This window comes from Callithrix jacchus, chromosome 4 (genome assembly GCF_049354715.1).
Source record: "Callithrix jacchus isolate 240 chromosome 4, calJac240_pri, whole genome shotgun sequence".
Lineage (NCBI taxonomy): Eukaryota > Metazoa > Chordata > Mammalia > Primates > Cebidae > Callithrix > Callithrix jacchus.
In genome coordinates, this window is record NC_133505.1 from 16,473,777 (window position 1) to 16,496,978 (window position 23,202).

The following is a 23,202-nucleotide window of genomic DNA, read 5'->3' on the forward strand; positions in this document are numbered from 1 at the left end:
AGAGAGGTCCTAAGAAGAAGCCATGCTCCTTTAATCTTGAAAGTGACACAACACCATTCCTGTCATATCCTAATTGGCCACACAAACCATCCCTGGTACAACGTGGAAGAGGGTTACATTGTGCGAACACTGGGTGTGAATAGCAGGAAACGGGGGCATCTTGAAGGCTGCCTGCTACAACCTCCATGGGGCCTTCCTGGCCCTCACTCTCCTAGTCTAGCCGTCTCACTGAGTTTTCCTTCACTCTCCTCTTCACTCAGCTCTTCCCTCAAAGCAGTGGTCTCTCTTCCTTAATCCGTTCATCTGTCCATGTCTATGAGGTCTCTCCTGCCCCAAGCAGACATTCCTAAAGGCAGTTCTCTCTCAAAAAAAATTATCAGTCACTCTTTTAAAAAATGGAATGTTTTTATCCTGTTCTCTCTCTCTCTCACTCTCTCTATATATAATATATATAGTATATATAACAAAGAGTACAATAATTGAACAAAAGGTGTTTTACCAGGTAAAGAATGGCACATAATATGTGACATAAAGAATGGTAAGAAATAAAGGAGTTTAAAAAGAGTATGCCATAGAAAATCCTTTATTTAATATACACATTATATATCATTGGAATTCACCAAAAAAAGTATTAAACATCATTCTGTATTCCCTAAATACATTTGGATTTATGTTAAAACAAAAATGATATATCACAGATAAAATGCAAAACATTTAGTGATGGAAACAAATGAATACATATCACTTAATTCTTTCCTGGAAAATTGGGATATTCAGTACACATCCACTTCCTTAAAGATGACCCAAACAAAAACAAATCACGTTATAATGAAAAATCTATGAAGCTGCTCATCACTGAGAAATCCTTCTTAATTGCACAGGGAGAAATGGCAAATTCACTTATCCTCAGAAGTTGTTACAGCATTCAGATAGAAAGGAAAGAGGAGACAACAGCTCTTTCTCAAAGATCCATCTGTACCATTTTTGGCCCTTGCTATGCTTTTCCTTTCAAATTTCCTATTCAACTTTTTCTTATCTATTGCACAGTAGTCAATGACCAATGTCCTAAGAGTCTGCGAGCCTTTCACGTGATCAGACAGCCTCTAATGGAGTCGTGTGTTACCGCTACCACTCTACCTGACCACACTGAATTGCCGTCAGCCTGCTCACCTGTTGGGACCATCACCATGCACCATGTGCCTTGGCAAACTGTTTTTGGTATTGGCATTTACACGTGGATGAGAGCTTTACATTTCCGTTGTTTAGGATATTCCTATGTTTGGGCATCTACATTAGGAATTGACTACAATATCATAGAGTTTTATGATAACAGAGTCATCTCCTCTGCTTTCACTTATTTATCTCACAACAGCCCAGTGGAAAAAATGGGAGTTAGAATTGCCAGTCAATGATCAAAACTATTCCCTTTTATGCCTGCAGACATTACTAGACTGCAGTATCCCTTGTATCCCTGCACTTGGGTGTGGCCATGGGACTGAGCCACTTTCTGGTCCATAGAAACCTCCCACAGGAGTTTTCCATGCTCTTTCCCCTTACACAGCAAACCTGTGGAGGTGGAGGAGCCACAGATGAAAGGGCCTTCACTTTCTAAATTACCACAGAGACTGGAGCTACCTGCCAGTTAGGAAGACCCCTTCAGAGAAAAGAAAAAAAAAAAAAGTCTGTTGCTCACACTGATATGTTTTAGTAGCTAGAGATGTGGGAGTTTTCTGTTGTAAAATCTAGTGTTACTTAATGCATACTTCTCCAGTGTTTCATTATGAACACAGTATCATGTTGGAAAGCTAGGAGTTAGTATTTTTGTTGCACACCCCCTCCTTTTCAAATTGGGCATACTAAGGCTCAGAGATGCTACATAATGTACCCAAAGCCACACAGCTGGGAAGAGGTGGAATTCGATGTTTTATCTAGGTCTAGTCGGACCCAATCCTGCGGCCTTTCCACTAGATCATGATAATTTCACAGAAGTTCAGTGATCACATTGGTCTTAACGTTCCAGGTTATTTTGTAGCTGTTGTGCAGAAGGAAATAACCAGCATGCATTTGCTATTGGTATTCTTCTGGTTCCAGGTTTAAGTCTTAAACCATGTTCACTCACTTGCTCACTGCCTGCACGGCTCCATAAATAGGGTTATGCCATTCGGCTTTGGTAAGATGCAGTCCCTCGACTGGACTTTATTGTTCTAGAATCTGATGGAAACACGTTAACCCTTTCCTTCTCCCTCACGTTCACAGCAAAGGCTTGCATTCTTTAAAAAAAAAAAATCATTGAATAAATATTCAATGTCCACTAGATGCAAAGCGCTAGGTGTTTATGATGCTGTGAGATGTACAAATAAATCAAACACACAGTATCGTGGTTAAGAAAGTAGACTCTGCTCAACCTGGGAAAGCTGAAAGAAAAAGAAAAAAAGAAAAATGGGGTAGTCTCTGGAGTAAGTGCCTGAATTTAAATACAGGTTCCACTTCTTGCTAGCTTTGTGACTTTGGACAAATTATCAATATTTTGCTTCTCTGTTCCTATGTTTCTTGCCCTGTGGAATGGGGATAGTATTGTTAGCAGTGGCTGCGAATCTGTAGGGATCTGCAGCAGTCTCAATTCTTGCCTGCTCAGAAGAAAGAATTCGACTGAGGGGCAGAAGACATAAAGAGAGACTGAGGTGCTGGGCGCGGTAGCTCATGCCTGTATCATGAGGTCAAAAGATAGAGACCGTCCTGGCCAACATGGTGAAACCCCGTCTCTACTAAAAATACAAAAATTAGCTGGGCGTGGTGGCGCGTACCTGTACTCGGGAGGCTGAGGCCGGAGACCTGCTTGAACCAGGGAGGCGAAAGTTTATTAATTAGAGAAGGGACAAAAGGAAATAAAATACACTTGGAAGAGGCCCAAGAGGGCAATGAGAGATCAGGGGCCTGGCTTCACCTTTCTGACTTGAGTTTTCCATGCTGGCATGCTTCTGGGGTCTCGTGTCCTCTTCTGATTCTTCCCCTGGGGTGGGCTGTCCACGTGCACAGTGGCCTCTCAGCACTTGAGAGGGGAGTATGTGCAGTGTGTTCACTGGAGTTGCACGCACGTTTACCTGAAGCAGTCTTCTCTCACCGGTGGAACGTCCCTAGGAGGTCATATACCAGTTAAGCACCGCCATTTTGCCTCTTAATGCGCATGCGTGAGCCCACTCGCCCAACTCCTGACATCTTACTGGGAAGCTGCTAATCGCCATTTTAAGGTGTTTGTATTGGGAGACTGCCTTTCCCTGGTGCCGGCTGTGAACAATCATTATTTTAGAGAGACAGTTAACGGCCGGATAGTCACCGGATGGTCGTCTGACATTCTTGGTGGGGGGTCGGGGAAGCCCTCTCCTGCCCTGCTCATGCCTGACTGGCTACTACTGTGATAGTATTAGTGCCTACTCAGGAAGATGTTTTGAAGATTACATGAAACAACACATATAAAGCATTTAGAGGGCACTTGGCATCAAGCAAATGCTCAAGAACTTTAACTGTTACTCTCAGATAAATGAAAGAGATATACCTAAGCCTTGGCTATGAACAGTGCCATCCACAAACGCAGAGTTATGCGCTTCCATTTTTCTCTACCTAAAATACCAAGATTTTGGTGTGATTTTTCTTAAACCATAAAAATCTCTTTCCTTCATATGTCAGTGGATAGTGCATTTTAAAAATTCTCCAATCTTTTCTGTAATCAGGCACTAGGAGACACACACACACACACACACACACACACACACTTTTTTTTTTTTTTTTTTTCTCCTGTGCCAGGCACTACACTAAGCACTTTACATCTGGGTTTTTAGTTTTGTTTTGTTGTGTTTAATCATCTCAACAACCTCAATTTCTCATTTGCAGATGAAGACCCCTAGACTTCAGAGAAGATGACATCTAAGTGTCAGAGCTGGGATTCAAAACCAGATCTGTCCAGCTCCAAAGACTGAGCTCATAACCCTTAACACTAATACCCTCTCTGCCCCAGAGCTGTGATTCTAGGCTAGTCTGATTAAAGCCCCAGAATTTCACAACCTTTTAAGAATACAGTCACTAAAATAGAGATCATTTCAACCTGCCTCTGAATCCTAGAAAATAATGGGCCCTGATATTAACAAGGCAGCTTCCCTCCTAAGTGCCAAGGACCCTTGAAAAGGGTATCTTAATCATGGGTGTCATATTTTATGATTGTGTCTGTTTGTATTTAGTACACTTGTTATCCTTGATGTTTTCGCCCTGAGGATATCAACTGAACAAAATTGCATACATCTTTGTGGATTACCCTTTCTGCATCCATAAGTTATCTGCCCTTTTAAAATAATTTGCACTAAAACACCGAGTGTTTTTTCTAATGGGAATAGACAGCTAGTGTTTTTTAATGCAAATGACTTCTCCCCACATTCTCCCCAGCCCAAAGCTAAATCTGCAGCAGCAGCGGAGGGGACTCAGTGCTTCTAGAAACAGTTTAGGCATAGCAGTTGGGAGGCAATGTGACTTAAAGCCCCCTGCTCCATGTTAGGGAAAGCCACATGAGAATTCAGAAAGAGAATTCCATAGGATGAACAGAGATGTTTTCAGGGCATTCATTATCATACTCGCCACTCTTGTTTTTAAGAAACAAGCTTCTGCTCTGGTGGTTTTGTTTGTATGTAAAGATTAAACTGTTGAATAAAATCACAAGCACCATGTATTATATCACAGAGTTTCATTTTCTCCCGGAGGTGAAACATTTTGATTTTTTTTAAACTATGACAGTATTTCTGAACTCTATCTACAGTGAAAATCAAAAAGTCCAATTTTAACTTAGACCTTGTTCCAGCACTTAAACATATGATGTTATGAGTTTCTAAGTGTGTATCTTTATTTAGCTACTTCTACCCGAATAAACCAAATCTCAGTTCAATATAGTAATAGATCTGAATATTTAAATAGAGAAAGAGAAATGAGCCCTGCACTGAGAAGGAAAGCTTGGGTATTGCCACCTCTTGGCTAAAAATAAATCTACTTCTCACCGAAATCCTTTTTTTACATACAACTGACTTTGGAAAAAAAAAAAAAATATATATATATATATATATATATATGTATATATATATAAGAACTATTATAAGACTAATGAGATGTTTGCGAAATTGGGCTCCACAGGCAAAAGGCGGCCCACAGAAAGAATTATGCAGGACCTCAACTGTTGTTAGGGTCATAATTAATAATTGCAGTTAGTTCTTAACCAGTAATTGCTACAGTGCCACTTCCAGCAACATTCTGGCCAAAGCATCCCAGCACAGTGGCTCCCCGCCTCTTAGCTGTTGGACAGCACAGCTCCTCTATGATGGGAATGGAGACAATTTACCCTGGGAACCCTGACTAGGGGGCATGTTAAATCATTTGCAGACCATTAAATGATCTGCACCCTGGGGGAGCAGGGAGTCCTGGAGCAACTTTCTCATGCATTCCACACCCCAGCCTCCCAGGCATTCCACACTGTCCTCAGTCCACCCTGGGATTCTTCGGCCCCTCGTGTACCCTGCAACCTGTCCTTATAAGACAGGGACCTACCACCTCGGCAGCTGCCCTTTCAACCATTGCCCTCCACTCATTCTGGGCCTAGAAATTTTTCTGGGTTTCTTGATTCTATGCCCTATTTAGTGTATTTTAAGGAGTGCTTTGCAGAGTGCCCACATCGTGATCAAACCATGGCCCAGACCCATTGCGTTGAAGCCTCAAGAGGTCCTAGGGAAAGGCACTTTATAGTCACCTTCCTGCCTCCCTCTGATTCTAATGCACCCTGAAGATTGAGATGCACTCAACTCATCAGATGACTCATTTACCTTTCTATCACAGACTTCTCCCCTCTTGCTTTTTCTTCTCAGGCCTCATTTTTCAATAGCTCATTACCATTCCCAAAAAGAACTCTAATAGTCTTTGGTTCCCCCCTAAAAGCCTTCCTTTCTGCTCTGTGTCACTCCCTAAACTCTTTCCCATGGGCAGACTCAAGGGCATTTTAAATTCCACGCTTTCCTTCTCCCACACTTTAAAAGCGAACGCTTGTATCATTTAAATAATCATTCTTCCGTCTCACTGAAATCTATTCTAGACTCTTAGGCACACTGGCAATCAGAGTACAAACCCAGGCTTTCTCGTCTGCTTTCAGGAGGAGGTGGGGACCCTGGGATCAGTCAAGGTGGCTTCCCATCAGGAATATGTGCCTGCTACCCCTCCCAGGCACACCACCACCATACCACACTTCAGAACAGTGGGCCCCAGTCTGTCTCTTCCGGCCATTCCGGGGTGTATCCCCAAAAGGAGGACTGATGGATTTGTGTTATGAACAGCATATGAGAATGCCAAATATGTGATTGTGCCAATCTGGTCATAACCCCCTCCAGTAGTCCTTTCTACAGTTACACATGGATTACTGGCAGCTTTAGATCTGTTGCTGGCAGCAAGAGTCATGCTCTTCTGGACTCCTGGAGATAGCCAGTGTGGGTTGGACAGATGCATTCTCTCTGTCGAGTTCCCAGGCAGGGTGCTATCTAGAGGTCATGGAGTGGGAAGGGTGATCTTGGCTGGTTGGCTCTTCTCAAACCCCTCTAAAGCCCCCTGGGTAAGAGGGGTACTCTAAGTTCAAAGGACAACCATTAACTTATTTAAAAAAAAAACTTCAGCCTGCTCATGAGTTATGAATATTAAAATTAGGATTGTTCCCATTTTCCTTTTTGTTCCCAGGGCAATGGCCCCACCAACTATAAAACAGAGGCAGAGGAAGAGCAGCCTGCATTTAGGCATATAAGGAAGCCCTCAGTGCGTTCCAGCTTGTTTCTGGGATTGCAGTATCTACCACCCCAGAGAGATATTTTTTTTGCCTTTATGGAATAAAATCCTTAATTTTTCATACCAATTCCATGAGATAAGAAAAAGAAGAAGAAAAGGAAGAAGAAGAGAAGGAGGGGGAGGAGAAGGGATGAAAAGGTTTAGGGTCTGCAATTTGACCCCACATTCTATTTGGGACGAGATGAATTATGGAGGAGATATTTTAAGGTGCTGTTTCTGACCCAAATAGTCAATGCATATCCTCCTTTCTTGCTCCCACTGCTTAAGCAAAAACCAGCTGTGCTCAGCATCTGGAAGAGTGATTCTGACCTTGTTTTATCCTAGTTGATTCCCACTGGCTTTTATGTTTTCCATAAATGATTGAAGAAAAGTTCTTAGTTGGAAATAGCAATAAAGGCTTCCATAAATTCTTGGTGAACACCAGCTTCAGGCAGCTCATTGGATTCTCACTCTGCACAGTCCCAAGGTCTGTGACACTGACTGGCCGAGATTCAGGAGGGCCTGGATCCCTTCAAGGAACAAACCCAATAGCCCGTATCTGCTTCTAGGTCTCACCTCTGGCAGCCACAGAATTCCTAGAGCCTCTTTTCAGCCACAGGTCCCACGTGCCTTTCCCTCTAGGTTTCTTTTCATCTCTAAAACTCCATTTTCCATCTATTAAAGTGAAGATAGAAATAGTATCATCCTCTAACCACATAGGACAGCACCTAGCACATAGTACAGATGCATTCTGATGATTATCAAGCATTTATTTAATTGGTAATCATGAAAATAAGGAATACTTATTTAGCGACTGTGATAGGCCTTTCACCTTCTTTGTGTTGCTTAATCCTCCAAACAGCCCTACCAGGTAAAAATGACAATTCCACTTTATAGAAGAAAAAAATTGAAAAACATTAGTAAAATTAAGTAACAGACCCAGGGCCTCTCAGCTTATAAATGACAATGGAGGGGCTGTGCTAAACCACACCTGTGCTCTTTCCAACAGTCAATAGTACCCAGCATCGAGGGCCTACTGTGTGTTCTAGGTGCTGGGGGTACAGAAGAGATGACATGGAGAAGCACCTAAACCTCACAGATTGTACGCGCCACTTTGCCGTAACTCCTAAATCCTTAAATGATCGGTGGTGAGGTTGTAATGAAAGAGTCATCATCAGCCACCTGTCAACTCCTACGTGGGAAGTAGAAAAGTTCCTTTTTAAAGTTTCCTTTCTTGTTAAAAAGTAAGTTTGCTAATAACTTTGATAAGCCTTATCCTATGTAGCTGTTAGCTATGCCATGCTTACAAGCATGTAGCACATTCTATTACCTTGTACTTAACCAAGATATCTGTGCTGGACATGTTCACAGGCATGTCCCAGCTCTCCACTGCTTTCACCTGTTTAGAAAAGTTTTAAATCATTAGCCAATTGGGTTTTAGCTTAGATTGTGAGGTCTGGCTCCAGCCAACGGAGATCAGACGCAACAGTAAGGACAACCCCAAATGCGTAAGGGATAAATTTGTGTGTTTTCCTTTGTTCATGGTACTCTCGTGGCAAGATGGCTAGCAAGGGCACCCTTCCTGCAGTCCAGGAAGTAAAAATGACATTGCTAAAAGATCCTTTGTCTCAGTGCTGATTTTTCTCTGCGGCACCATACGTTTGTTTCCAACATCCCGGGAAGGTAGTTTCCCATCCTCACACCTCCCTACGCTCTGCTCGCCCGAAGCTTTAATCCTCTCCCTGCCCTGGGTATTGTAAGACTCCCAGCTTCATTTCTATCTGTTGGCAAAAGAAGAGCTCTGCTCAGACCAATTGTCTATCAAATTGGCTCAGAAAACTCATGTTTTACTTGGATGTGAACCTTCCCAGAAAGCCTGGCTGGAGGGTTACTGCTCCCAAGGGCCCCATGTCTGAAAATCGGAGAGAAAGCAAGCCAACACTCAACACACATTAACAAAAACTGTGAGAAAACTAACCCAAAGTTTACTCAACCCTATCCAGCCTCCAGCTCAAGCTGTACATGACTGGAGCCACCCTTCCTTCAGAGAGGGATCAAGATTTCAGATCTTCCAATATGCGCCTTCCTATCACACCTCTAGGGGCCCGTTTGGCAATTTCAGCTTCAACTAATAACTACATAAGCAGATTTTGCAAATTTATAATCTCCAGAAGGTACAGCAGTCAATATTCTATTATAATTTTTAACTCCATTTCTTTCAATAAGGAGCTATTTTGGCTCTCAAGGGGTCACTAGTTTTGTCTCCATTTTGATTAACACATAGTATCAACCACTAGCTAAAGTTGTCAGAGCTGATGGGAAACTTTTAGTTCTTGCTTTACCCAGCCTTTCACCAGAAGGAGTCTTGTCAACTCCAATCACGTTTAATGGACTTTAAATGTGTTTCCTATGACATTTCTAAAACTAGAATAAGAGAAGAATGTTTTGCATTTCCCATAGGGTAGTGCTAACCTCACTACAAAATTTAGGGCCAAATTTTATCCACTTGAGGTTCTTTTAATAACCCAAAGCTATGGTCCTAGCCGAATCAAACCAACATTTATCTATCCCAAATATTTATCTTTTCTTCTACTATTGCCTGATATTATTTACTTTTTGGTCAAGATAAGATTTTTCCTTCTGCTCTTTAGCAAAAGAGGCCATAGGCTCGGGATGGACAATTACACTGTCAAAACTGTAAACTCAGTGTAAGCTGCTGGAAGGAATGGAATGGAATTGTTTTAAGATTTTTTTCCCCTAAGCATGATGGTTTCTGAGGGGAGTATAAGGGAAAAGGATAAATGTGAAGGCAGGATCGTTTTCCTTGTGACTGATTAGGAACAGAACATTTGTAAATTAATGCTATTTTTTCAAAAACAGTAAATGGATGGAGAGGCGTCTATTTTGAAATTGTCTTTACAACAGGATTATGAGATGTACTATTTCATGGCCAGTGAAATAGTGCATCCCCATTTCGTCATGAGGCTGAGCAACACCGCAAACCTTGGGAGATGAATACAAAATGTGCTTATCCTGCCTTCCTTTCCTGTTACTTTTTCAATTAATTTTTTCAAAAATTTTAACAAATTTTGGAATTTTCCAATGACCTCTTCAGTACCACTCATGTCTGATTCTTCTCTTAGTCTGATGCCATGGGAGCAGTAGAGAGGGACAGGTGTGAAGCCAAACAAGGAAGGAGAAAGAAAAGAGCAATGTCCACAAACATGGGTGCAATCATCCCAGGTTGGGAAGCCAAGGAAAACTTCGTTAGGCCCAGATATAAATATTTTGCACCTTTCTGCCAGGCACTGTAGTTTATCACAGGAGCCGTGGTGTAGAAATCCACAGGCAAGTGTTATAAATTTGAGAACATAAGTTGGAGCCCTTCCCATTCCAATAAGCAGTCGCAGGTGTGGTTTTTATGAAATCGTATATTTAGGGATGGAGTAGGAGGGAGGGAGAGGAGAGAGTTGCATGTTCTAAGCAAACTGTATTTGCATACACATTATGCATGTACCCAACACACACTTGTGCAAAGATGATTAAATATGTTTCATGTTGGCAGCCTCTTACTGTGTTTCCTTAAAGCAGGAATAGCAAATAGGTTCAACTTGCATGCCAAATCCAATCAATTTGTAGTGGCTGTTTGAAGCGTTACATTGAGAAGGATTCAGAGGTGATATCTGGTTCATTCAGTGAATTTTTATTTTGTGTCTACTATGTTCTATGCACAATGGCAGGGCTGCCCCATTTTATGATGGCAGGGGTACATTCCCATTGAGTATAATACAACTGGTACTTCCTGGAGTGGTACCACCCAGCAACCCCGAGTCTCAGTGAGACTCTGAGATCTGGGATGGATTCAGGAAGAGTGTAGTGACCGATTAGTAATGTCTGTCAGGGCATCAGACCAGCATGGGAGGGCAGCAGGCTGGTGTATGTTGCAACATTTGTGTCATATATTTGTCACCATGGAAGCAGAAAATATTAGTGCTCCAGAACGTTTTGCCATGATTTTTCTTGAAGACCAGGGCATAGTGGAATTCCTGTACTCTGATGTCTGTCATTTTTCCTCTACTCCCAACTACCTGTTCACTAGTTAGCTGTTAACTATTCCCACAGAGGCATCCATTGAAAATTCTTGAATCCTTGGGTGGAAGGAACCTCAAAAGGTCTTTGGGGGGTCATTCTGCTGCCTTTGGTAGGGTAACATCCCAGAATGAAGGTCTATTTTCACCTGACAGGATTGCAGTTAAGAAGCCCCTCGGCCAGCCTACTGGCTCCAGGCTACAATATTTGAGATACATTCTTTCAGGTGTGGTAGCTGGGCCATGAAAGAGAGTTAAGACCGTGTTAAGATATTTCATTGTTAGCCAGGTGTGGTGGCATGAGCATACGGTCTCAGCTACTCAAGAGGCTGATGCGGGAGTATTGCTTGAGGCCAGGAATTCAAGACCATCCTGGGCCACATAGTGAGACCCTGTCTCTAAAAAACAAAATTTTGACATAATAAAAAAAGTGAATATTCCACTCTTCTTCCAAATCTTCTATAGGTTAGTATAAGGAGTCAAGCGTAAAAATACCAATTTTAAAGAAAGAAGATGTCAATTAAACTTGATGACAGAGTCTCATAACCTGACCTCATTAATCCCTATAAATACTATCTAATACTAAATACTATCTAATACTAAAAAATGCTGTTGTTTCCTCACCTTTTTCCTAAGCCTACTTAAAAGGTATAGAAATAAACAGGCCTAATAAATTATTAGGAAGTCTCTTATTTTGCTTTGATTCATTTTGAGGAATTTGTTTGATGTTTTGTATTTCAGGTGATGCTATTTAGTCAGGCAAAAATCATTTAGCTATAGAGTCTATTAGGAATTCTTTCTCATGCATGCATTTAAGGTGCACTGTTGCGCACAGCTGTGAACAGACAAACTCAAGAAGTCCGAGTCTAGAGGTTGCATCCTCTCAGAAGCCTTTCCTGACCCACCTTCCTCTTGTTGCCTGGACTTTTATTCCATCACCTCGCACACTACCTTGTGATTGCCTCAGATGTTGATGAAGCACTGAGCTCCCCGAGACTCCCTGAGACTTGAAGAATAATTTCTGACTTATGGGCTTGTTTAGGATGAAAGGAAAACAAGTTAAATGCCTTGAAAATGTACTTATCAAATATGCTTGTCCTTTTAACCAGTAGCTCTATTTCTAGAGTATTTCCTAAAGAACTAATCAGACAAGTGCACAAATGTGTAGGTACAAGAATATTCATCTCAGCTCTATTTGTAATGGGACAGAAAGGGGAAAAGAAAGAGAAGAAAATTTGAAAACAACCTAGATAATCAACAATAGGAAATTGGATCACTAAATCAAAATCAAGATACGCTCACGTGACTGAGTATAAATGCAGCCAAAAAGTCATCCTAATATGTCTCTTCATATGTAAAAATGTTCACAGTAGGTTCCTGTAAGGAAAGGAAGTCAGACTATAAAGGCCAGTATCACTGTCTAGAGCCCAGCCACCCATGGATAGAAGGATAATCCACGGATCCACAATATCAGCATCTCCTGGGAGCTTGTAAGAATGCTGACTCTCAGGGCCCACTCTACACTTATTGAATCAAAACCTGCATTTGGGGCCAGGTGTGGTGGCTCATGCCTGTAATCCTAGCACTTTGGGAGGCCAAGGTGGGCAGACTGCCTGAGCTCAGGAGTTCAAGACCAGCTTGGGCAACCCTGTCTCTACTAAAATACAAAAAAGTAGCTGGGTGTGGCAGCATATACCTATAGTCCCAGCTACTTGGGAGGCTGAGGCAGGAGAATTGCTTGAACCCTAGAAGCGGAGATTGCAATGAGCCGAGATTGTGCCACTGCACTCCAACCTGGGTGATAGAGTGAGACTCCATCTCCAAGAAAAAAAAAAAAAAGTTCTCATTTAGACAAGAGGCCCGAATGCTCAGAACACATTAGAGTCTGAGAAGCACGAGATTAGACCACGGACTGCTACAGGTTTACAAAGAAGTTTCTGCTGGTCCATGGCATCGTGAGAAAAGTAAGGGCAATGTATTGAGTTTTTCACACAGTTAAATATATTTAACTTAGAGTCCCATTCTTTATTCTGAGATTATGATCTTGCTTTCATAAAGTGAAGCTTTCTTTCTTTTATACAATGAAGGTGATTTTGGATAGTAGGTTTTCTTTGTTATTTTATTGTTGTTTCAGTGGCCTTAGTTGGCAAAATAAACAGTTGGTATGGTAATCCGATGTGTTGTTTTTGAAATTTTACTAAGAAATCTGAGAATCATGATGAATACTAAAACACACCGCTTTCAAGTAAAATATGTGTGGGTATGTGTTTTCCTGGGGCGGGGGGTATAAATTACAAACATGTAAACATTGGTTCCCTTGGGGAGGCAGGACTGTGGACAGTGTCTGCATTTCTTTCTTCTTTTCTGAGTTACCCAAGTTTTCTGCGTTGGCAGTTTAAAAAAATATATTGAGGCAGAAGCTAGAGGAGTCTGATAAAAGACAGGGGTTTGGGTCAATATCTTAGAAAGCGGCGTCTGTTTGGGGACTCCGGACACAGTGGTTATGCACATGGATTGTGGAGGCCTGGCAACCTGGTGCCACCCAGTAACAGCCACTTAGGAGCCAGGAAACCTTGACCAGCTCACTCAACGTCCTTGCACCTTAGGTTCTTTAGCTATAAGATAACTTACGATCATAATCATTCCTAAAATTGTAGGGTCATTCCAAAGCTTAGGTGTATTACCTTACCAGGATCGCTGAAACAAATTACCACAACCGAGGTGGGTGGATCATGAGGTCAAGAGATTGAGACCATCCTGGTCAACATGGTGAAACCCCGTCTCTACTAACAATACAAAAAATTAGCTGGGCACGGTGGCACGTGCCTGTAATCCCAGCTACTCAGGAGGCTGAGGCAGGAGAATTGCCTGAACCCAGGAGGCGGAGGTTGCGGTGAGCCTAGATTGCACCTTTGCCCTCCAGCCTGGGTAACAAGAGCGAAACTTCGTCTAAAAAAAAAAAAATCAGAAATTCATTCCTTTACACCTCTGAAGGTCTGAAGTACAAAATCATAGTGTGGGCAGGGCCACTACCCTTCAAAGGTTCTAGGGGAAAATCCACACCTCTTCCAGCATCTGGTGGCTCCGGGCTTCCCTTGGCTTGTGGCTGCATCACTCCAATCTCTGCTTCCATCTCCACAGGGACTTCTCTTCTCTCCCTGTGTTCTCCTCTGTCTTTCACAAGGACACTCCAACTGGACTTAGGGCATCCCTGGGTAACCCAGGATCATCTCATCTTGAGATCTTTAACTTAAACACATCTGCAAAGACTCTTTTTTCAAATAAGGTCATATTCACAGGTATGGGGGGTTAGAAAGTGGGGACATCTTTTGGGAGCTATTATTCAACTTGTCAGTACAGCATATATAATTCGATTTAAAACAACATGTGACACATAGCAAGTGTAGATTTTGTCCCATTTCAGTTCCCAGTAGCTGGGAAGTTTTTGTTCTAAAATTCTCTCAGCTAGGTGTGGTGGCTCATGCCTGTAAATCTCAGCACTTTGGGAGGCTGAAGCAGGAATATCACTTGAAGCCACGAGTTCAAAACCAGCCTGGGCAGCATAGCAAGATTCCCACCTCTACAAAAAATAAAAATTAGCCAAGTGTGGTAGCATATGCCTGTTGTTGCAGCTACTCAGGAGGCTGAGGCAGGTGGATCACTGGAGCCCAGGATTCTGAGGCTGCAGTGATCCGTAATTGCACCACTGCACTCCAACATGAGCAGCATAGGAAACCAGTTGTCAGTCATTCACTTCCAGTATCTCTTCAACCCCATCTCTAAAGAAATTAAATAAAATATTCTCTAAAGGTATTGCTTGGATACAAGTCTCTTGCTTTCCAATGTCCAAAACCAAGTGAATTATTTGTGTTACCTAAATATCTCCATCTCAAGAATCATAGCTTTAAAGAGCTCAGCATTTCTGTTTGCTGTAGTTACCATTAAAAATAGAAAGAGAGGTTGAGGGAAGCGTCAGAAAATCCTAAAGGAATCCTCTAGATTAAATATTAAGTATATTAATACTTAGTAAAAGTGAGCCCAGAGCTCACACAAAATTCAGTTCATTTTTCCTTTCTCCAGGTTGTCACTTTGCATTCAAATGACAGATAACTATTCCCCAAAGGGCACAGGAAACTGTTGACCTTAGCTGTAGAACGGTTTATTATAGAGGGTGGCCTTCACTAAGGGCATCCTCTGAAGATGACTCATACAAAGAGACAACCATATCTCCCTGAATGGTCGTCCAGACCTCATGCACAGCCTGCTAGCAACTTGGGCAAGGAGATTGCTGTCACCACCAACCAAGATCCCACCTCGACTTAAAAATGCTGAAACACCAATATTTCCTTGTAACCATTTTAGGTCTTGAGATAGGTGAGGATTTACATAAAGTTTTGCATCAGAAAGTAAACATAGTACTTGGCCAACAGTAGGCGCTTGGCACATGTTTTATTCAATGAATGAATGAATGTGTTTGGGACTTGGAAAGAGTCAAAATTTAAAATTTGTGCACTGTAGTTGCATCAGACACGTACATTCTTCAAATATATGATTTTTTCCCTCCAAAATAGCGGTTTTCTTCTAAATGGGAAACTGAACTGCCAGAAGAGTACATTGTTTCCACGACTTGCCGAAGGGAGTCAGTCTGCCGCTGATGCATTTCTAGAGTCAAGACTAAGCAGACAATTTGCCATGTGGCTTCTTGAGCGTGCATGGGATGGGTGGTGCCTAATCGCCCATGGGGTTGCCTCCGGAAAGTAGGCATCACATCCACATGGCACCCTATCTACTCAAACAGTACGAGGGGAGACACAAGACAGAATCCTTCTTCAAGCCGTCTTAAGCAGCCTTCGCTCCCTGAATTGCAAACTCACAAATTTTTCACAGAGCGATGCAGACTTTTCACATGCATGTTCGGGAATACCTTTGTTGCTCTCACTGGCTGACGGACAGACCATGCAGGAGAAACAGCTTGTCAGTCACTCACTTCCGGAAGCTCTTCAAACCCAACTCCCCAGTACTCAGTCCATAAAATGGATGTCCCTACACGCAGATGTAGAAACATAAAGCTGTTATTTGGATATTTCAGACGGAAAATGATTACAGCCTCCTGAAAATTCAACGACTAAGGCTGAACCTGTGGTTGTTACTTGGATTAGTAAGAAAATTGCCTCGATTCTTCCCTCAATCTGCAGTCACCTATGAATGAAGGTTACAGTGACATCCTACTATTATTAGTTATATATCTCTCACTAGTGAACTCCGGAGTTAAACTTCATCAACGGTGAAGCTATTTCGAAAGCAGACTTCCAGATAATTGGATCCGACAGCAACTATCCAAGTTTCAAAAGTGCCCTATGGAATGGTATGTCTGGCTAATGTTACACCCATTTTACTGCTGGTGGCTTTTTTATTTTTTAAATTTCAGGCTATGGGCAAGCTTTGTAAGAATGTGAAAATCAATACAAAAGGTTTGTCAGGGGTGACACGTTTGTTAATGTTTTATTGATTATGCTATTGGTTGTAAATTTTCTAACTTAATAAGGCTCAAGTTTTTTGCAGTAAAAGACAGAGGTTATTTAATTAACTGGCAACTTAATGCAAACTACTAACATGATTTGTGACTACTTCAAAGTGACACTTAATTTATCACTCTACAAGTAGGCATGATGTCACACACACTCTTAAACACACACAGGAGAATATTATGCCCCTGAAAGGATTAGACAAGGGCAGAGGGATATGAAATGGAAAACATCCTCTTAATGCAAAGAACCTGACAATATGCACTTAATATTAAAAAATACTAAATATGCACATAGCTGTTTTCTTTATAACAGAAAATTAGGAAGGGGCTTTTTAAAAACTCAGTAAAATTACAAATGCCCATAATTCAGGCAGCATTTGTTTAAAAAAAATCATGACAATCCAAATTCTGTATCCAGAGTGAAAACTCTGTGACTTAACCCAATGAGCTTGTGAAGTCACAATTACTTATATATTTTTTTATTTTATTTTTATTTATTTATTTTTTTATAAAGCCTACAGCACCCGGTATTTTATTTTATTTATTTATTTTTTATAAAGCCTACAGCACCCGGTATTTTATTTTATATTATTTATTTATTTTTTATAAAGCCCACAGCACCCGGTATTCCGCGGCGGTCTCCCATCCAAGTATTAACCAGGCCCGACCCTGCTTAGCTTCCGAGATCAGACCAGATCGGGCACGTTCAGGGTGGTATGGCCGAAGACCACGATTACTTATTTCACGTACTTAAGAAATCACATAAATCCAGTCCAGCCATGGTTTATGTCACAGTTTCCCAGAAGTGTTCAGTCCACTTTATACTATTGCATATTCACTCTACTAAAGTCCTGTACTAAAATGATTTTGCTTCTCCACTGTCCACAGTTACGAGCTCAGATTCTCTCCTGAAGTAGGATACCGAAGTACAACATGGTTAGACCAAAGTATTGATCAACAAAGCATTAGTGAAAACAGATCTCAGCCGGGCACGGTGGCTCATGTCTGTTATCCTAGCACTTTGGGAAGCTGAGACGGGCGGACCACTTGAGGTCATGAGTTCGAGAACAGCCTGACCAAGAATGGTAAAACCCCATCTCTACTAAAAATACAAAAATTAGCCAGGCATGGTGGCGGGTGCCTATAATCCTAGCTACTTAGAAGGCTGAGGCAGGAGAATCGCTTGAACCCAGGAGGCAGAGGTTGTAATGAGCTGACATAGTGCCACTGCACTCCAGCCTGGGCAACAAAGGGAGACTGTCTCAACAAAAAAACAAAAACAAAAACACTCTCTCTCCTAATACAATTCCTTTGGGAGGCGAAATGTAGTTGACTCAGGTTCTGCTTTCTTGGTTGTTGGTTCTTTTCCTACCGTAAACCCTGACACACAATAGTCTATCTTTTGCAACATTCCTAGAATCACACCATGGTATTAAACTTGGAAGGGGGCGCCTATTTGCCACCATGAAACTCAGCTCTCATGTTTGCCAAGATGTGACATTGCCTTTTGAGCCACAGAAAGTAGACTGAGGCGGGCAAACATCGCTTTAACTCCCATCATTCCCATACCAACAGTTACACTGGCATTGATTATTCTTACCTTCTTCCAACCTCTTTCCTCAGGAAGTGATTTGAATAACTGCGTTGCAGTCACAAAAGCCTCTTGAATCACCAACTCTTCCAAGAAATTGTAAAGATTCTCACGGAATCGCTTCAATAAAGCATTTATTTCCTCCAAAGAATGGTGGAAGGGGAAGAATTACATCCTGAGCACTAATTTCCCCAATTATCATCAATGGGTTTTCTCTCTACCTGCCAGGTTGATAACCAGCCTGTTTTATCACCCCGGCCATATAAAAAGCATCCATGTCTGGTAATCACCTTTTCTCTCTTTTTTGGAATTATTTTTTAACATGTCTTTTCAGGCCCTTTCAAACTTCCTAATGGAACCCTCATGTGAATGCCTCAGTTTTGCTCTTCTAAATCTCAGATAAGGCCTTCCTAATCCTCGATTAATAAAAATTTCACTGAGACATGAGTTGCTTTCCTTCCCACTCATTTGAAGTCTCCTACGATGGCTTCCTAAAATATTCGAAAAACAATTTTCAGTAAAAATAATTCTATCAATATGTAGCCATGAAACCGGATTCCCTTTGAGCTTTACCTAGTGTTGGTTAGGTAATGCCTCCTGGAAAAGCCCTTTTCTCTCCTTTTTCTTTTATTACAGCTTTGTATCTTTTTATGTTCAGAAAAAATCCTTCAAATTTAAACATATACATTTTAGAAATTTATACAGATGTGATAAAACTATATAAGCCTTAAAGGAACAAAATTAGGAACACAGGGTGAAGTCCGCCTTTTCCTCGGCTAGTGGAAAAGATATGAGCTGTCCTGGGTTGGTCCTAGTGTTACCCCAGGTGCTACGATTACAGCTGCTAAAAAATAAAAATAAATAAATGAATGAATACATGAGGATATGCTTGAAACCAATACTGAAACTGAGCCATGACCCAAGATGATGACTGAAGGACACTTAGATGTTCATCTGTACAATGTGAATAATGACTTCCTGTATCACAAACTTGTAATTTTTGAAACTCTGAGTTCAAAAAGGACTCTTTGAAACCTTGCAAGAGCTGCATTACTGTAATAAAGAGCAGGCCCTTGCCATCAGGCAGCTGTACTTAGTCATACTTGACACCTGCTTGCTGAGTCACCTTGGATGAGTAATTCAAACCCTAAGGGTCTCAGTTTTCCCATCTATAAAAAGGAGATAATGGGCCAGGTGTGGTGGCTCCTGCCTGCAACCCCAGCACTTTGGGAAGCACGTTGATCACTTGAAGTCAAGAGTTCAAGACCAGCCTGGCCAACACGGTGAAACTTTATCTCTACTAAAAATACAAAAATTATCCGGGTGGGGTGGTACATGCCTGTAATCCCAGCTACCTGGAAGCCTGAGGCAGGGGAATCTCTTGAACACGGGAGGCCAAGTTTGCAATGAGCCGAGATCACGCACTGTACTCCAGCCTGGATGATGATGACAGAGCAAGACACTGACTCAAAAAAATAAAATAAAAGGGTAGGGCTGAATAATGATACTTATACTTCTTCACTGGGTTGCTGTCGGGAGCAAGTAAAAAAAATATTGAGAAGCATTAGAGTGATTCTTCTGCCTCAGTGCTTGGTGTATGGTGCATACTGAGTGGATATCAGCTGCGCTTCTTTTCTGGTGCATGTCCCTAGCACAAGTGTGAGGTGTCATCGATGACCAGTAACTATTCTTTTCTCTTTCCATGTCCACAAAATTATCTGCAGTCTAAATGAGGTAAGAATTTTGAATCTGCTTGGTGCGTTCTAAGGAGTTATCGAAATGAAAGGGGTGGGTTTGGCAGTGGCAGAGAGAGGGGAGAGTCAAAGAACAGGCGCTGGGGTCAGTCAGAGCCCTGCTGGGTCAGCCAGGCTGAGGCTGGGCTCTACCACATCTGCCTCTTCCCATTCAAGCCCATTAGGCCCAGGGCGACAAAAAGTGAAATGCTCCCATGCTTTGGCCAGGCCCTACTGCTTTCTAGAAGACAGAATGCATCATCTGTTGGAAGAGTTCTCAAGGAACAGTCTTCCCCAGGAAGCAGACTTCCTGCCTACTAGGGCTGTTGCTGTCTTCTCTCTGGTGGCCCCACCTGGCTGTGAGTACACTTGGGACTCCACTGCCAGGAGGGAGAAGGACACGAACAAGGCACTCCTGGAGGGCCATCGAAGAGGAAATCAGCGTCCAGCTCTGCAAGAGCAGAACAAGGCCTGTTTGAGACACGATCAGGTTTGGGGGATGGAAAGCTAAGTGTCCTCCCATCACAGAGTGCTGGACCCTGGCTGCAGCTTGGGAGCGTCCCGTCATCAACTCCAGTGGGCTCCGTTGGTCCTTAAAGGTCAGCATCTGCCTTGGGAGGGGAACACTATATCCTTGAGGATTGTCAATACTGTCAGCAGGGGCCAAGGGTGGGCATCAGCTTGCTTTTGCATTTGGGAAGTCACCTGCTGTGCCTTCGCAAAGGTGAGAAAGAAAAGATTTTCCTTCCTGGATTTTCCATATTCAATCATTGCACAGACCCCGGGGTATGCTCTGGCTCTGCAGAGGATGAGGAGGTGTTTAAGTGTCACCTACAAAATAGAGGCAGCTTTTGCCAGAGAACTTGCTGTAAGCTGCCAAGCCATGAAAGCAGAGGGACAGGTGCTTAAGGCTCACTGAGTATCTGGGACTTATGGCTCCATTGTCATGCTCAACTCGTTCACAAAGTGACCACTCTGGAGTAGGATTCTGAACTCAACTTCTTTTTTTTTGAGACGGAGTTTCACTTTTGTTGCCCAGGCTGAAGTGCAGTGGTGCAATCTCGGCTCCCTACAACCTCTGCCTCCTGGGTTCAAGCGATTCTTCTGCCTCAGCCTCCTGAGTAGCTGGGACTACAGGCATCCGCCACCATACCCAGCTAGTTTTTTGTATTTTTAGTAGAGATGGGTTTTCACCATATTGGCCAGGCTGGTCTCGAATTCCTAACCTCAGATGATCCACCCGCCTTGGCCTCCCGAAGTGCTGGGATTACAAGTGTGAGCCACTGTGCCCAGCCTGAACTCCCAACTTCTTACAGGGACCTGATCATCACAAGGAACACGAAGGCGGAAATAACCCATGTTCAGACGAGTTATTAAGAAAAATGAGGATGGCTGGGCGCAGTGGTTTCACGCCTGTGACCCCAGCACTTTAGGAGGTCAAGTCAGGTTGATCACTTGAGGTCGGGAGTTCAAGACCAGCCTGGCCAACATGGTGAAACTCCATCTCTTGTAAAAATACAAAAATTAGCCGGGCGTGGTGGTGCGCGCCTGTAGTTCTAGCTACTCTGGAGGCTGAGGCAGGAGAATCACTTGAACCCGGCAGGCAGAGGTTGTAGAGAGTCGAGATCTTACCACTGTACTCCAGCCTGGTGACAGAGCAAGACTCTGTCTCAAAAAAAAAAGAATAACGGGGAAACAGGGAGTGCCTCTTTTAAGCTGGACACTTCCTTTGCTTAGCATTTTGTATGCAGCCACTGTGCTTTTCCTCACAGGCATCCCAGAGGGAGGTATTATATCAGCTCCCTTTTAGGAATGAGAAAACTGAAGGGTGGGGAAATGAAGGCACTGCCCAGCATTACAAAGCTATGAAGGGGGCGGGACAACCATGAATCCAAGTTCTCTGCATCCCAAGTTTTTGTGCTATGGCACTGTACGACAGTACCTCCCTGAGAATACAGCATCCACTTGAAGAGTAGGGTGGTGAATCTGAGAGTCTGTAGCACCCACAATTCAGGAGCCTATATTTATCAATACCAGAAAGAGTGCTTTTACTCAGCACTTCATGAAACCAGCAAAAAGACTCAATTGACAAAGACTTACGCAGTAAGAGCAATGGAATTTACTATGCATCTTTACAACCAACAGAAGAATCTAAGCAATTTCGGGTAGACTCTAGCATTCCTTTTCCCATCATTTCAGCAATGTCCTGCCTACATCTGATGACTATGTAAATAATCCCAAATGCACTCCTTGTTCCATGTAAGCACGTTGTCTGCTCTGGAATGTCTTCCTGAATTTTTACTAACAAATTTTAGTCCTTGCTCAAGCCCTTTTATGAATCACTTTCAAATGTTGACTCAATAAGAATTGATTTCTCCAGAAATCTTTGCTTCCCTCCGACACACTCTGCCACGTGTCGCCTTCAGTAGATGCACGCTCCCTGTCGGTCTGTCTAAAACGTGGGTGAGCAATCTGAGTTCTCTTGGTGGGCCCTTCTTCCCTGGGGGGAATGTGCCTCCAGACATTGTGGAAAAAGATGAGTGAGAGAAAGCTTCCAAGAGGACTGTGGAAGGGGACCCAAATATGGAATCCCAGAGAGGGAAAGCAGCTTCCACACTGAGCGGAAGGGGACCCCTGAGGGGGAAATCCACCTGGATGTGGGTGACAGGGACTTTAAACCTGGGAGGAATTCCCTCCTTCTCCAAGCCCTTTGACCTCTGAAAGGAGTTCCTTTAAGCTTCTGCTGGAGTGGTTGACTTTGATAATTTTTCCGTGCCTGCGAAAATTTAAACAAAGACCTCTACTCCCTGGGTGGAGAGAGGGGAGGAGGCAAGGTTATGGCACTTGGAAGTTCTTGCCCTTGAAACTACACCCCCTTGTGGATCCAGGAAGAGAATACATTCCCTCAAGAGTACACTGAACAAAGGAGGCACACATATTTTTCTTTCACAGGCTGGCCTCTACTGCTGTGCTTGCCTCCATTGGCTGGAGCTGGGCCTCACAATCTAAACCATGCTAATTGGCTAATGCTCAAAACCTTTCTTCGAACGGTAAAGGCAAGAGAGAAGAAAGGAAAAGAGGAAGTCATTTATGAGGCAGTAACATTTCTAACTAAGGAAGGGGAGTTAACTATGGGCTGAGGCCTCCCTGGGCTTGTCCAGACATGTCAGGGCAGACATCTGGGCTAGGGTATGAGAACTAGGAACACAGAATATACTTATTTTTTTTATTATAACTAACAGCTATTTAGGATTATTAACAAAAGGCTTTAGAGTAAATCAACTTTTGAAGAAGCTATTATTCATCCTTAATAAGCTAAGAAGAAAGCGTTGAAGCGGAACTTCTATTTACTTTTATTTTCTACTCTGGCCCCCGTGGATAACGACCCAGTACTGGACTGTTTCCTTGCTGGAACCTGGTCGCCACTTC

The 23,202-nt window shown here is 42.7% G+C and overlaps 1 long non-coding RNA gene and 1 pseudogene across 1 annotated transcript in view; both read right to left on the reverse strand.

Moving 5' to 3' along the window:
* LOC108591351 (uncharacterized) overlaps window positions 1–23,202 on the reverse strand; it is a 69,113-nt gene that overhangs the window by 43,339 nt on the left and 2,572 nt on the right. Inside the window, exons 2-3 of the long non-coding RNA XR_001911250.5 lie at window positions 7,411–7,509; window positions 2,945–3,134 (exon numbers count right to left, since the gene is read on the reverse strand). This is a non-coding gene — a long non-coding RNA (uncharacterized LOC108591351). The remainder of the gene's footprint in view (window positions 1–2,944; window positions 3,135–7,410; window positions 7,510–23,202) is intronic.
* On the reverse strand, window positions 17,059–17,177 carry LOC118153382 (5S ribosomal RNA; annotated as a pseudogene).